Source organism: Sphaerodactylus townsendi, linkage group LG03 (genome assembly GCF_021028975.2).
Source record: "Sphaerodactylus townsendi isolate TG3544 linkage group LG03, MPM_Stown_v2.3, whole genome shotgun sequence".
Classification (NCBI taxonomy): domain Eukaryota; kingdom Metazoa; phylum Chordata; class Lepidosauria; order Squamata; family Sphaerodactylidae; genus Sphaerodactylus; species Sphaerodactylus townsendi.
In genome coordinates, this window is record NC_059427.1 from 153667780 (window position 1) to 153681882 (window position 14103).

Sequence of the window (14103 nt, forward strand, 5' to 3'; positions counted from 1 at the left end):
TTCTGCCTATAAAGGCTTTCCCATTTGCATCTAGACAGGAGAATAATACATGAGATGCACTGTCCCTCCACTGGATGGGGAAGCCTGCTTATGCAGGAATCCGGTATGTGCACGAGAGTGTATCCATTCCCCCCCCCATCCATCCCCCCCCCCATCAGCCAGGTGTTGGCTTCTCATCAGCATTCACATCAACTCAAGAATTTGTCAATGGCTTTTTAAGATGAAAGAGGTAACTGTGTGTATTGTTGTGTGCAGGTACCTCCCCTCTAGCCCACCCCAAGGGTAACAAATATTACCCCTGTAAAATTACCTTAGGACGAATTGTGCTTTTAACCATTCCTGTGTGTGGTTCTTGTTGTTAAAAGTGCCATCCCAAGGGAGGGCTGTTAGCTGTAGGTTTGTTCTTTTTTTAAAGAAGAGGCAGGTCATGATCCATGCGTGGTTTGAAAAAAAGAAAAGCATTGTAAAGTCACTGTTTTTCAGTTATGCTGCATTGCTTTCTGTTTAGTACAATTGATAAGATTCCCACCAAGTTCTTCACTTTGGTCTGCAAGCAAGCTTTGTGTATATATATGTATAGAGAGAGTGTTCCAGTTCTCTTATGCAAGAAAAATAAACCCCCTCGCCAGTTAAACATCACCAATGTTCTGAGTTTGATTTTTTTTTCTCATTCTGATCTAAAGGTAAAGTTTCTACTTCAGTTGTGTCCGACCCTGGGGTACCACTGCAAGCAGTGATTTTATAGGCAAGCCGTTTTTGTGGGGTAGTTTGCCATTGCTTTCCCTGGCTATTCTTCACCCCCTAGCTATGAGCTAGATACTCATTTACCGGCCAGGAAATGGATGGATGGCTGATTTGACCATGAGCCAGCTGCCAGAATATCTGACCCACAGGGGGCTCGAACTCCTGACCGTATGAGTGGCAGTGCAAGCACTTAACCACTACGCCAAGCGGCTCCTTCATTCTGATTTACTTAATACTAAACCGTACATACGTTGCTCATGTATTATTTGCCCCCCAGGGAAAATGGACCTCATTGGGTATAAGTGGGGCTTTCATTTATATTCTCCTTTTCTCAGTGGGATACAAGGTGGACTATGAGCACAGTAGAAGTATTCAGTCAGTTCCTAAGCCAATTACAAAATATAACATTTGAATGATAATAACTGACTCAAACAGCAAATATGTTTAGTAAAATAAAGCTATTCAGTTATTCAGCAGGCAGATTACAGAATGATTAGAGTCTGATGACAAAGAATCCTAGTAAAGCAACACAGTGGAGTGAGGCTGGTATTGAAGGACTGGAAGAAAAATATAGTATACTTAATAGATCCTCTCCCATGCCTGTCCATTACATCACAGCTCTCCTCCACGAGAAAGTCCTCCGTTTTGCAGAAGGATAGGTGCATGGTGACTGACCTCAGGCAAACTGTTCCATAGTGTGGGAGCTGTCACAGAGAATGCATGTGAACGGGCATTTGCTGATTTTACCTCAGAGTGGCACCTTCTGAGGTTTTTGCTCGTCTCATCTGAGGCTGTACTTCAGCCTTGCAGTGCAGAACGGCATTTAGCCCACCTGCATCCTTGGTTCACTAGATGCTGGGCCGGGGGTCTGCAACCTGCGGCTCTCCAGATGTTCATGGACTACAATTCCCATCATCCCCTGCCAGCATGGCCAATTGGCCATGCTGGCAAGGGATGATGGGATTTTTAGTCCATGGACATCTGGAGAGCCACAGGTTGCAGACCCCTGTGCTTGGCCAACCCGCTTACTTTCTACCAAGTTTATTAAGCCCAAGGCATGTTTACTCTTCTGTATTCACCTTGGTGAGTGAGAAGTTGTGCAGGCAGATGGCGAAAACTGCACAGGAGACGAAAAGGGTACAGAATTTAGGACTGGGAAGTGTATAAAATCAGGAAGTAATCAAGTCCAGGGCTGTGCATCAGTGACACTTGGCCTGCCACTCCCACCTCCCCACTCCACTGATTCACATTATCCAACAGATGGCTGTAACCAGAGAGCACAAACAAATGAGGAGTATCGGCCTTGACAGCTAATTTCAGATTTTTCAAGCTGTTTGAATATGATCAGATTTAACATTTGCAATTTATGCATCATTCTATTTGATCATGAACGCCCTGGAACAGAAATCAATTTTACATGTCTCTTATACTTTAAAAAAAAATGTGCATAGGAGAGGCTTACATGCCTCCTGTAACCATGGAAGGGGCTAGGCTTATGAAGTGGATGGGATTTCTTCAGTTGCTGATTGGGTGTATAGCCCACATCAAGATTTTGTGATGCCACAAAGTCCTCATGCAAACATGGATTTGGATTAAAGACAGCAGTTTGTTCTGGAAGACTCTAGTCCAGGGGTCTGCAACCTGTGGCTCTCCAGATGTTCATGGACTACAATTCCCATCAGCCCCAGCCAGCATGGCCAATTGGCCATGCTGGCAGGGACTGATGGGAATTGTAGTCCATGAACATTTGGAGTGCCATAGGTTCGCCACCACTAATCTAGAATCACTTGTTTCTTCAAAAAAAAAAAAAACTGAAGTTCCTAACAGAGATCCAATAGGTATTAATCTGAAAACTGCAGAATGAAATCAAGCTTTCCACAATATTGTTTTCTTTGACTTTTGATAGTCACAAGAAACCTGTAGATTGGGCAGAGAAGACAACCAGGGTGGGGGGGAGGGCATTTATCCTGATCACGTCCTTGCTCCCCTTTGAACTGCTGGTATGGAATCACGTAATCTTTGGAGCTCATGTTTTTAATTTTACTTCAAAGACAAATTTCTACACCCTTTGGTGGCAGAGACAAGAGGCTTACGGAGGATTCTGTCATCCAAGCAAGCTGAAAAGGAGGTACGGGAAGAAATTTGTGCAGCCCTTAACACACACACGACTAGAAGAACCGGGTTTGATTCCGAGCTCTGTCACCTGAGCTGTGGAGGCTTATCTGGGGAATTCAGATTAGCCTGTGCACTCCCACACACGCCAGCTGGGTGACCTTGGGCTAGTCACAGCTTTTCGGAGCTCTCTTAGCCCCACCTACCTCACAGGGTGTTTGTTGTGGGGGGGAAGGGCAAGGAGATTGTAAGCCCCTTTGAGTCTCCTGCAGGAGAGAAAGGGGGGGATATAAATCCAAACTCTTCTTCTTCTTCTTCTTCTTAAATAAACACACATAAAACTGCCTTATACTGAATCAGTTCATTGGTCTATTAAGGTTAGTATTGTCTACTCAGACTGGGAGCAACTCTCCAAGGACTTCGGCTCCTTCCGGGACACCTGCTGTGTGCCTCTAATTCCTGGATGGCCCAGGCTAGCCTCAGCCCTAAGCTGGGGATCTTGAAAGCTAAGCAGGGTTGGTGTTTGGATGGGAAACTCCAAAGAAGTCCTGGCTCGGGACACTGAGGCCCCTTCCGCACATGCAAAATAATGCATTTTCAAACCATGTTCACAACTGTTTGCAAGTGGATTTTGCTATTCCGCACAGCTTCAAAGCACTGAAAACAGTTTGAAAGTGCATTATTCTGCATGTGCGGAATGAGCCTTAGGCAGGCAATGTCAGACCACCTCTGAATATCTCCTGCCTTGAAAAACCCTACAGGGTTGCCATACATCAGTTGCCATATGTCAGCTGGCGGCACCTTTCACCACACTGCAAGATGCTTTCCGCTGGAGTTACTGGAAATTGAACCTGGGACCATCTATGTGCAAAGCAGAGAGGCTCTTCCACTGACCCACAGCCCCACCCCCAAATGGAACAAATTTGCATAACTCTCCAACGTTGTACAATTTACTTTGCAACTCCAACCAGTTTACTCTGGGTTTGCTATTTATGGGAAGTATGTAGTTGGTTGAAGGTCTGCATTTGTCCATCACTCCAAGTATGAGGGTTCCTGCAGACTGTACAAGCAGATCTGGAACGATGAAGACTAAAACCTTTCTTTAAAAAGAAAACGAGTTTGTAAGAAAGTGAATCCTGTTGTTGCTACACCTTGCTGTATGCTGCCCATATATTCTGTCCTCCTGGTGTATTCAAAGCTATTGGTAGGCCCTTGGGTGTACGAAATCAGGATGTATGTGAAATTAACAGGAGAGAAATTTTGCACTTCATCATCCAGCACACATCAAGAGGAATTGACTAGCGGGACAATTTCTGCTTTTCAAGCAAAATTGCAGAGAGGGGAAGCCATATAGCTTCCTGTGCAATTATTTTCTAGGTTGTTTCCATTCAAGAGATTATCCATCACACATCATCGAATCCACACTGAACAAGTCTGGAAGTAGGACCACCAGCTGGGAGTTGTTAAAGGAGGGCAACCTCTATCCACGGAAATAATATTGATTGATTACCATTTCGGCTTCCATCTTCCTTTGCTCAATGTTAAGAGGAGTTTAATAGTCGGATGCCATCTCTTTTTAAACTTAAATTTAAATCGGGTTCGATAGCTGAACGCTGCTGCATTTTAAGTCTTAATTATTTTATTTGTTTTATTGTCTGTCTGTTAGTGTTGTACACCGCCCTGAGCCCTCTGGGGGAGGGTGGTATAAAAATGTAATAATAAATAAATAAATAAATAAATGTTAAAAGTCTCATATTCCAAGAAACTGGCACGATCAAGTAAAGAATCAGGGACTTGCAACAAACATCTGGTGTCATGTTTTAGTTGTAATAAAATATTTCCAATTCCGTTCAAGCTTTGGGAGGCAGAATGTGGAGTAAACATTGGGAGCCAGGAGCATTATACACATGGATGATGTAGGTGCAGTGTTTGGACATTATACCTAATTTTCTTAGGTCATGTACATCTGAGTTGTTTGCCCTGACTTGGATGCTATTGGGTTAAGAGATTCCCCCCACTTCCTTTCTCACGACATTATAGTACTTCTGCATACCCCCAGGGTTTTCCAAATATGTGTTGCTATCTTTCCCAAACCAGCCTGCCGAGGCCCACCCCTCAGATTGGCCCCGCCTGGCTGTTCCTGGGCCAAGGGGCAAGCAGTGGCGGCCCAGTCAGGCTGCTCCTTCAGCCGGCAGAGGCTCCGCCGACTGAAGGAGCAGCCTGCTGGGGCAGGGCTGAGGGGAGGGGTGTGGGGGCGATTCTCGGGGCCCCCATGTGATTAGCAGGCGTGCGCCTGGGGACATATGACCCCACATGTTGCTGTGAGCTCTCCGCCTCTGGCTTCAGCCAACAGAGATCAGTTCCTCTGGAGAAAATGGTAGCTTTAGAGGATGAACTCTATGGCACTGTACCCTGCTGAGATCCCTCCCCTCCCCGAACCCTCCCCTCTACAGGCCCTCCCCAGGCCCCAAAATATTCAGGTATTTCCCTACCCAGAGCTGGCAACCCTAGGAAGAGGTGGTCTGAAGCCCTGCAATCTGCTATCCTTTGAATTTTCCAAGTCAGTATTTCAGCTCCATATTAAAGCCGTACATGCAACTTGTGTATTCACTAGACTAAAAGAAACAAATTGAAGTAGCTAGCAGGGCAAAAAATAATTAAACTTAGATGAAAAATGTGCTCCTAAGACAAACTTACTCCTGGAGAACCACCCTTAACAAAAGGAAAGAGCAGCTTTATAGAAATAGTACAATTTCACACTATTTCTTTCCCACATAATGGTCAGTACACAGCCTGAGGCAGTAAATTCCAGGCTGTCAGCTGAGTGAGAACCATTGGTGTACCTTTAAATAATGAAACTCAAAGTACCTAATAGCAGGTACTGCTTGCTGTGCCTCTGCATGAGTCACTGCTTGTTGCCTGGTTTTTTCATATCAGCAGCAATGTGAGTGGGTAATTCTGCATCAGGTGTGATCAGAACAGTTGTTCCTGAGGCAGAGATGCTGTGGAATTACTCACTGCCTGAGGAGGCTGGCTGTTGTGCCTCTGCATGAATCCGAAGAGACATATACTTTGTGCAGAAAGATAAGCAGGGGTTCTATTGAAGGTAATTCTTATTTTACCTGAACGTAGCCCAACCTGTAATCCTTTTTTATTATAAGAGAACAGCATGCTTCCAGTTTTAAACTGGAGGAAGAAAAAATATTGTGGCTTACACAACAACTTTTGCAACAGTGGGTAAAATGATCTCTTCTTTAGCACACAATAACCCTACCTAGAGAACCAAAGACAGTCTTCTTGAAGAATAAGAACCAAAACTTTTGCCTACTTATGAGTGGGTGGAGGGTAGTGCCCCACTCCCCCGCCCCCTTGACGGAAGGAGCCTTCTCTGTCTTCTGTTAACAGAAGAGTTTCTTGCATTACAAGTTCTATTCTCTCCAAGGAAGGGGCCACCTTTTGTACAATGGATCGATAGAATCCAACCCTGTATCTTCGCATTCACTTCTTCCTTCCTTTAAGCATGTCGCTCTAATCAGTCTTAGCTAAACAGATCCCGCTTCCATATTGCTTAAGAGTCAGGGTTGCGGTAGATGGAATATTGGATGGGGAGAACTTAATTTTTTAAAAATAAATAAATAAAACTAACAATAACAACAATAGCAATGATATTGACTTAGTGCCTAGTCTGAGGAAACTGAGAAATTAAAATGAAAGTCTATCAGCAAGCTGGGAAATCTGGAGAACAATGAATTGCATATAGTAGCTGGAAGATGGTGAGAGTAGATATAAATTGCTATGGCAATTGCATTGTTTATTTAATTATCTGGGGCCATCATTTCTGTCTGACAACAGGACTCCAAGGGATGATGAGAAAATAAAATACTGTGTATAGGTGTGTGTGTTAAGTGCTGTCAAGTTGCTTTTGGCTCATGGTGACCCTATGGATTAGGGTTCTCCAAAACGTCCTGTCATTAACAGCAGAGGTGTACCATGGAAAATGGCACCCAGGGCAACACCTGATCCAGCCCCCCACCCCCCATGCCCCCCCGCGCCCCCACTTACCCAAGTTGCCAGGACCTGGTGCTGGCTGTTGCTGCCCCCCCCCACCTCCATTGGAGCAGAGGCCGCATCTGCCTCGCTCCAGGGGTGCCCAGGCCGGGCCGGCGGACTTGTGACTTGCCAAGTTGCCATGACCCGGCATACCTGCCAGAGGGACATGAGCAAACTCCTGACTTGATCACGTGGGGGGGGGGCATATGATCTACTGGGTGGCGCCCAGTGTCAATTGACCCCCCCCATTGTCCCTCTGGTAGATATGCCCCTGATTAACAGTCTTGCACTGGTCTTGCAAACTGAGGGCCACGGCTTCCTTTATAGGATCAATACATTTCATGTTGGGTCTTTCTCTTTTCCCGCTGCCTTCAACTTTTTGTAGTATTATTGTCTTTTCCAGTGACACTTGCCTTCTCATAATGTGACCAAAGTTCAATAGCCTTAATGTAGTTATTTTAGCTTCTAGGGAGCAGTCAGGGTTGATTTGATCTAGAACCCACCTATTTGAATTTTTGGCAGTCCACAGTATGTGTAAAGCCCTCCTCCAGTACCACATTTCAAAGGAATCTCCTTTCTTCCTGTGCATTTTCTTCATTGTTCAACTTTCATACCCATACAGAGTAATAGCGGATGCCACGGTGAAGTTGTTACGGTCGACGCAAGGAATAGGCGAGACCCAGCGATATCATTCGGTGGAGAGAAGCCAGTGGCGATATAGCGTGATCCGTGGATCTGGCTACTCTGATCCGTGGGTCTGGCTAATCCGCCGAGCTGGCGGTCCCTGGCACCTTTTATTAGGGTTTCTTGGGAAGGCGGGAGAGCGGGAGAATGTTGCACAATACATGACTCATAGGGGCTGTGGACGTGCGAGAGGAAACATTCCTGTGTGAGCCTAATCCATACCTGGGGGTATGCACCTTTTGTCCCTTTGTCCAGGACATCTTGTGAGTCACGGGGGTCTTGTGACCAGTGAGTCTGCTTGCACAGAGGGCAACAGATGGCGCAGGCACTCCTGTGCACCATCTGAAGCTCTGCTGGGGTCGCAGGCTCACCCCAACATCTCCCCATTTCTAACAATTTAAGGCGAGACCAATACAGCTAATAATTTGGAGGAATGTTTGCATCTCTGGGAACTCTTTCAAACTGATTGAGCTGTTTGTGTAGCATTAGAGCTTGGTTTCTATGCAGAGGGAAGTCAAAGGGTTTCTTACACATATTATAAGCAAGGCTAGAAATACATTGAACAAAGCAAGTTCCAACAACAAAGCATACAAGAACTCCAATGAAGAACTGAATAATAACATTCCACCACCCACCAGGCAGCCAACTCCAAATCGCAGACCACCAGTGAGGGAGCACATCATACTTCAAATTAGACACAATATTTTGCAATTCACGTACCTTAATATGAATCAAATGAGAATTATCAGAAAGATTGAAACAACACATATTATTTACACTCTCACATCCTTGGTGATGCAACAACAACAAATAATCAATAGCGGCACCATTGTCTAGGGTCGCCTGGCGAAGTTCCTGTTGCTTGGAAGCCAATGCATCCAGAGCAGTCGAGGTGGAATTAATGGACTTGGCGAGAGCGCAAGCCAGGCGACCAATAGTCTTAGCATTGTAAGAAGGAAGTCCGGGGACTCCCACAAGGGAAATCATGAGGGAAGCGTATTCTGCCATGGAAACGGCGACCGCATCGCTCCAGCAAGAGGGGTCGAGGGGAATGGCGGAGTGGCAGCGGCGCTTGGGCTCCCGGGGCGGAGCCTGGGGCAGCACGATGGTGAGGCGGCTGAGGCAGCAAAGAGTCCCAGCAGAATGATAGGCGGGGATGTAATTGAAGGTTCTTTCCCCGCAAGTCCAAAACCAACCTTTAGGCAACAAGATGTTTCCATAAACGGAAGGGATGTCTTCCGTATGAGTGCAGTTCCAATTGGCCGAGCCGGTGAAAGTGCTGGGGCCAGCCTGTGCTCCCGCAGTGGGAATGATGCGGGCACAGGTGTTGGACTCGTGGTTGGCAACAGTCTTGGTGATGAGGGAGAGAGCACCGACAAGGAGGGTTCTCACAACAGGCCCCCAGTCAGTGCTCATAGTATACCTGATAGAAGAAGCATTAATGAAGGGACTTAGCCAGATTCTTCCAAGAAGTCCCCAGGGGCTTTGCAGACGGGAAGCAAGCAGGAACTCAGCAAACTTCCCACCCCTAGATACTGGTCCAAGCAAAAGGAGGAGACGTTGGCAGCAGTGGCAAATCGCTTCCAGATATTAGCTTGATTTAGATCCAAGAGGGGGTGATCGAATGTCACCAGCAGTAGGCAGCAAAGCAAGCAAATGATGGTGACTGCGGAATTGGCAGTAATAACCGCAAAGATCGCAGCGCAGAGATTCTCGGATGTCTCAGGGTGGCCTCGTTGTTGCAGCAGCTTCTGAGCTTGGCTGGTCATGGCCTTGATGTCCCCCCAGGTCATCCAGATCTTCTGCTCGTTCTGGCGCTGGCGGCGGCTCCGTTGGGGGGGCTGCTGGACTGGATCCTCCAGGGAGATCCGTTCCATCTCCGGAATGGGGTTGGTTTCCATTTGGTGCCACTCCATGGGCCGGTCGGACGTGCCGGGCAGGAATCAACAGAGGACCTGTAGGGAGAAGGACTGAAGCATATCCCCTCCCCCAGGTTATCAGGAGGGCTGGGCACCGCCAGGTTCTATCTGGTAACTGGCGGTAATAGACTTGAGCATGGGGAAGAGGTTCCGATTGTCTGAAATGCCTTTCCACAGGAGTGGCTTGCTGCCCTGAGGGGAGGGCGAGCAAATTTAAACGATTGATAGTGAAGAGTACTTTAGCTTCAGTTTGTTGGATAAGTCCTCGATTGGGGGGGGGGGACCTACTCCCCTTTCTTTAGTTTGTTCGGCCAAGATCTCCTTAAAGGTGTGGTTGGCTCGCTCAACAATCAGTGGCAACGCTTGAAAGTGTTAAGAACACATAACACAAAAGACAAAGACAGGAAGGGCAAGAGGGCAAACAATAGCATGGGGAACCGGCTACGACCGCGTCATTAGTACGGGTCAATGTAATGGTCCGAGCCTCCCTGGAGGGCAGGTGGACCATCCAGGGATTGTGGGTATGCATACTTAATTTCTGCAAGACAATGAACTTTAAAGAGGTATCGTGCCGGAACAAAGACATTGCAGGGGAGCATGGTGCTCTCAGACGTGAGTCACCTTTAAGGCGAAGGTAGGAAGAAGGTTTGAAGCGAGGTCAAGGGATACTTACCATGGCTGGAAAGATTAATCTGATGAGGCTGTTCTGTTGTTGAAATGGAAACCAAGCATGCATGGCATGGTGCTGGCCTGAGACTGCTCCTTAAGGGGCGGCCTCGGCCAAAGACACCGGCCGTGGCTTTTTGTTAGCCTGGGATCCTTAATAGATTTAGGCGCGACAATCGTGCTTAAACTATAATTAACCGAAGTGTCGTTTGGATCTCCTTTTTAACCTAGGGTCCCAAAAGGGGCCCCGGTTTTTAATCCTAGGGTCCCAAAAAGGGCCCCGGTTTTTAATCCGGGGGGGCCAGCCAGCCAACTGGCCCTCCCGCCTTTGGTTGTTCAACATAAAAAAAATCTAGAAAAAGACTCTGATGTTGAGAGGGAAAAAGATTGGGGTTAAGAAGACCACACTGCAAAGGGCCCATGGGTTGAATGCACGCATTTACTACTCTCAAGTCCTGGAGAAGTCGCCAGCGACCACTCTTTTTCTTGATAACGGAAACGGGCATGTTCCATGGTGAGGTGGAAGTTTCAATGTGACCAGCTGCTAGTTGTTCCTCCACCAGTTGGTGCATGGCGGTCAGTTTCTCTCTGGGCAGCGGCCATTGCTCAACCCAAACGGGGGTCTCTGTGAGCCATGTGAGAGGAAGGGCAGTGGGCATGGCATTATCCATCCCAGACTAAGGTCGTTTTGACCTGGCTCATAAGATCCCTTCCCCACAAGTTCACGTGGATGTCCAAAATGATGGGGCAGACTGTGAGCTGCTGCTCAAGCCCGGGGCTGCTGACCATGAGCGGGTGGATGCTCCATCTCGCGGTCTGCTTTCCCCCCACCCCCCAAACTCTGGGACAAGCTTCGGCTGGCCACTGATCAGGCCAGTCAGCTGCTCTGATGACGGTCACGTCTGCACCGGTGTCCACCAATCCCCGAAAAGGGCACCCTTCTATGGTGAGCTCCAAGTAGGGGCGAGAGCTACCAATGGGTGTTTCCACCGCTGCCACAGTGGTTCCGGGTGCGCTGCGTTGGTTACCTGGGCTCCTGGCCTTTATTGAATTGGAAGCTGGCAGTGCATGGTGCAAGAGGATCAGCTGGGTGCAGCTGATTCCGCTGGGCAACTCCTGAGGGATGTTTGTCCACACCTGGATGTGAATGGCTCCCTGGTGTGTGGAGTCAATGACCCCTGGAATAACAAACAATCCCTGCTCAGCGGCTGAAGCCTTAGGCAAGACCAACCCAATGGCCTCTGGGGGATTGGATCGCTGTATTGAGTAGGAGTGATTAAGATCTCATGAGGAAATTTGAGAGAAAGGGGTTGGAGGTGAGAGAAATGCCGGCGGAGTGAGGTTGTTCTGGCTTCTGAGATGCAGGCTTCAGGTCCTGGGGCTGTTTTAGTACTCCCCTGTTTGTTCCTGGGCCAGGGAGAGGCCCGGACTCGAGTTTCCTGACCTGCATTCGCTTCTCCAATGGAAGCCCTTCTGGCACAAAAGATACTTTGTCTTGGGCTTGCCTTGGGGTCCTCGCCGTTTGAAGGCAGACCCTCCTCCATTGGGCCGGTAAGCCCCCCCTCCAGGGGACCTACAGTCCTTTCGGAAGTGTCCCTGCCTACCGCAATTGAAGCATTCTCCTTGGGGCTTTTTGTTTCCAGACATGATAGCTGAGGCTAGGAGACTGGCTTGATGTGAGGGCGATCCGATGTCCTGGCAAGCTTTAAGCATGTCGGCCAGTTCTGGATTTTTTCCTAAGCCCGTGATCGCCCTGCGGCACTCGGCAGAGGCATTCTCCTTAGAGAGGCACATGAGAAGTTCTGTTTGAGCCACATCATTATCAACCTGTCTCCTAAGAGCTTCCTGGAGCCTGTTCAGGAATTCTGCATAAGGCTCCTGAGGCTTCTGCCTGATGTTAGAGAAGCTCTGTGTTGGTCGTCCGGTGTTGGGTGCCTTCAGAAATGCTTTGTAAGTGCCTTCAGAGGTGGCCGTAAGGGTGGCCTCTGGCAGGACGATTTGATTGAGAGTATTAGTGAAGTCTCCGGCGCTATAGAGCTGCTCTGCAGTGTAGGCTCCACCAGAAGCGGCTCCTCTAGCTTGGCACTGCTGCCGGAATTCACTTTCCCAGACCACATATTGTGCTGGCTTCAAGAGCATGTGGAAAACGGTTTTCCAGTCTTCCGGAACCATTAGGTGATTCCGCATGACTGCTTCCAGCATAGGGGCTAGTAATCCCCACGTCCCATATTGCTTTGCGGAGCTCAGTGAGCACATTATAGCCTATCGGGCGATACTCAACAATTCTCCAGATGCCACCCTTTCCATCATCATGGTCAGTAAAGTGGACAGGGCATGCCGCTAAAATGTCGGCATCTTCTTCCGTCAGCGTTTCCTTTCTCTGAAGATCAGTAGTTATGCGCTCTGCGAGAAATTTGAAATGCGCGCCATTACGTGGTGCTGACGGAGGCACAGTGGCTTCAGAAACAGAAGGAGGGAGTGGAGCGGAAGGCGGAGAATGAGGAGGAGGCAGACACGCCGCGAGAGTAAGAGCGGGAGAGTTTGAATGAGGCAAAGTAGCAGGCAAGGCAGGAGGAGGACAGGCATCAGATTTAGCAGCGGAAGAGTATTCCGGGGGTGAAATTGAAGGTGAAGGATCAGAAGGAGGGAGATCCTCAGCAGAGCGACCGAGGATTTGCTGACTGATGGCGGCAAAGCATTGCCTCCACGTCAGTAGCAGTTGTAACGGGGGACGGGGCTCCTCGTGCAGGATCCATCTGATACTTTCCCAGTCCTTAAGATTCAATGTCCCCCCTCTCAGGGTACCATGGACATTGCCTATCAATCTCCCCAACCAGTTTGCGCAGATCCCTTCTCTTTACTGGGATTCTGGCGCTTTTCATCAGCGCTTTCAGCTCGCGGATGTGCTTGTCATAAGCAGTGCTTTGGCAAGCTCCCATACTTACTGGTGGTTCGTTGGACAAGAGAGGGTTCTAGAACGCGGGTCCGGGGATGTGCAGATCTGGCGGTCGATGGTGCACCGTTGGAGCCTATTCCAGGCGACGGTAAGCGGGCGGAGGTTGAAGATTCCCGGGTTTCGGCACCAACATGAAGTTGTTACGGTCGATGCAAGGAATAGGCGAGATGCAGCAATATCATCCGGTGGAGAGAAGCCAGTGGCGATATAGCGTGATCAAGGAATAAGAGGGAAAGTCCTCCTATGGATTAAAAACTGGTTGAGAAACAGGAAGCAAAGATTGGGTGTAAATGGGAAGTTCTCACAATGGAGAGATGTGGGGAGTGGTGTCCCCCAAGGATCCATTTTGGGACCAGTGCTCTTTAACCTATTCATAAATGACCTGGAAGTAGGGGTGGGTAGTGTGGTGGTCAAGTTTGCAGATGATACCAAATTATGTAGGGTGGTGAGAACTGCAAAGGATTGCGAAGAGCTCCAAGCGGACCTTGATAAATTAGGTGAGGGGGCTAGGAAATGGCAAATGCAGTTCAATGTAGCAAAATGTAAAGTGATGCACATAGGGGCAAAAAAGCCAAACTTCACATACACGCTACAGGGGTCAGTGCTATCAGTCACAGACCAGGAAAGGGATTTGGGCATCTTAGTTGATAGTTCCATGGGAGTGTCAACTCAATGCATGGCAGCTGTGAAAAAGGCAAACTCTCATGCCGGCATAACAGGCGAACCTAGAACAAACTGCAAAGATTGTCATGCCCTTATATAAAATGGCGCGACTGCACTTGGAGTACTGTCCCAGTCCTGGTCACTACATCCAAAGGATACACAGATGGTAAAAGTGCAGAGAAGGGCAACAAGAATGATTGAGGGACTAGAGCGCCTTCCCTATGAGGAGAGGCTGCAGCGTTTGGGACTCTTTAGTTTGGAGAGGAGACGTCTGAGGGGGAATATGATCGAAGTCTATAAAATTATGCA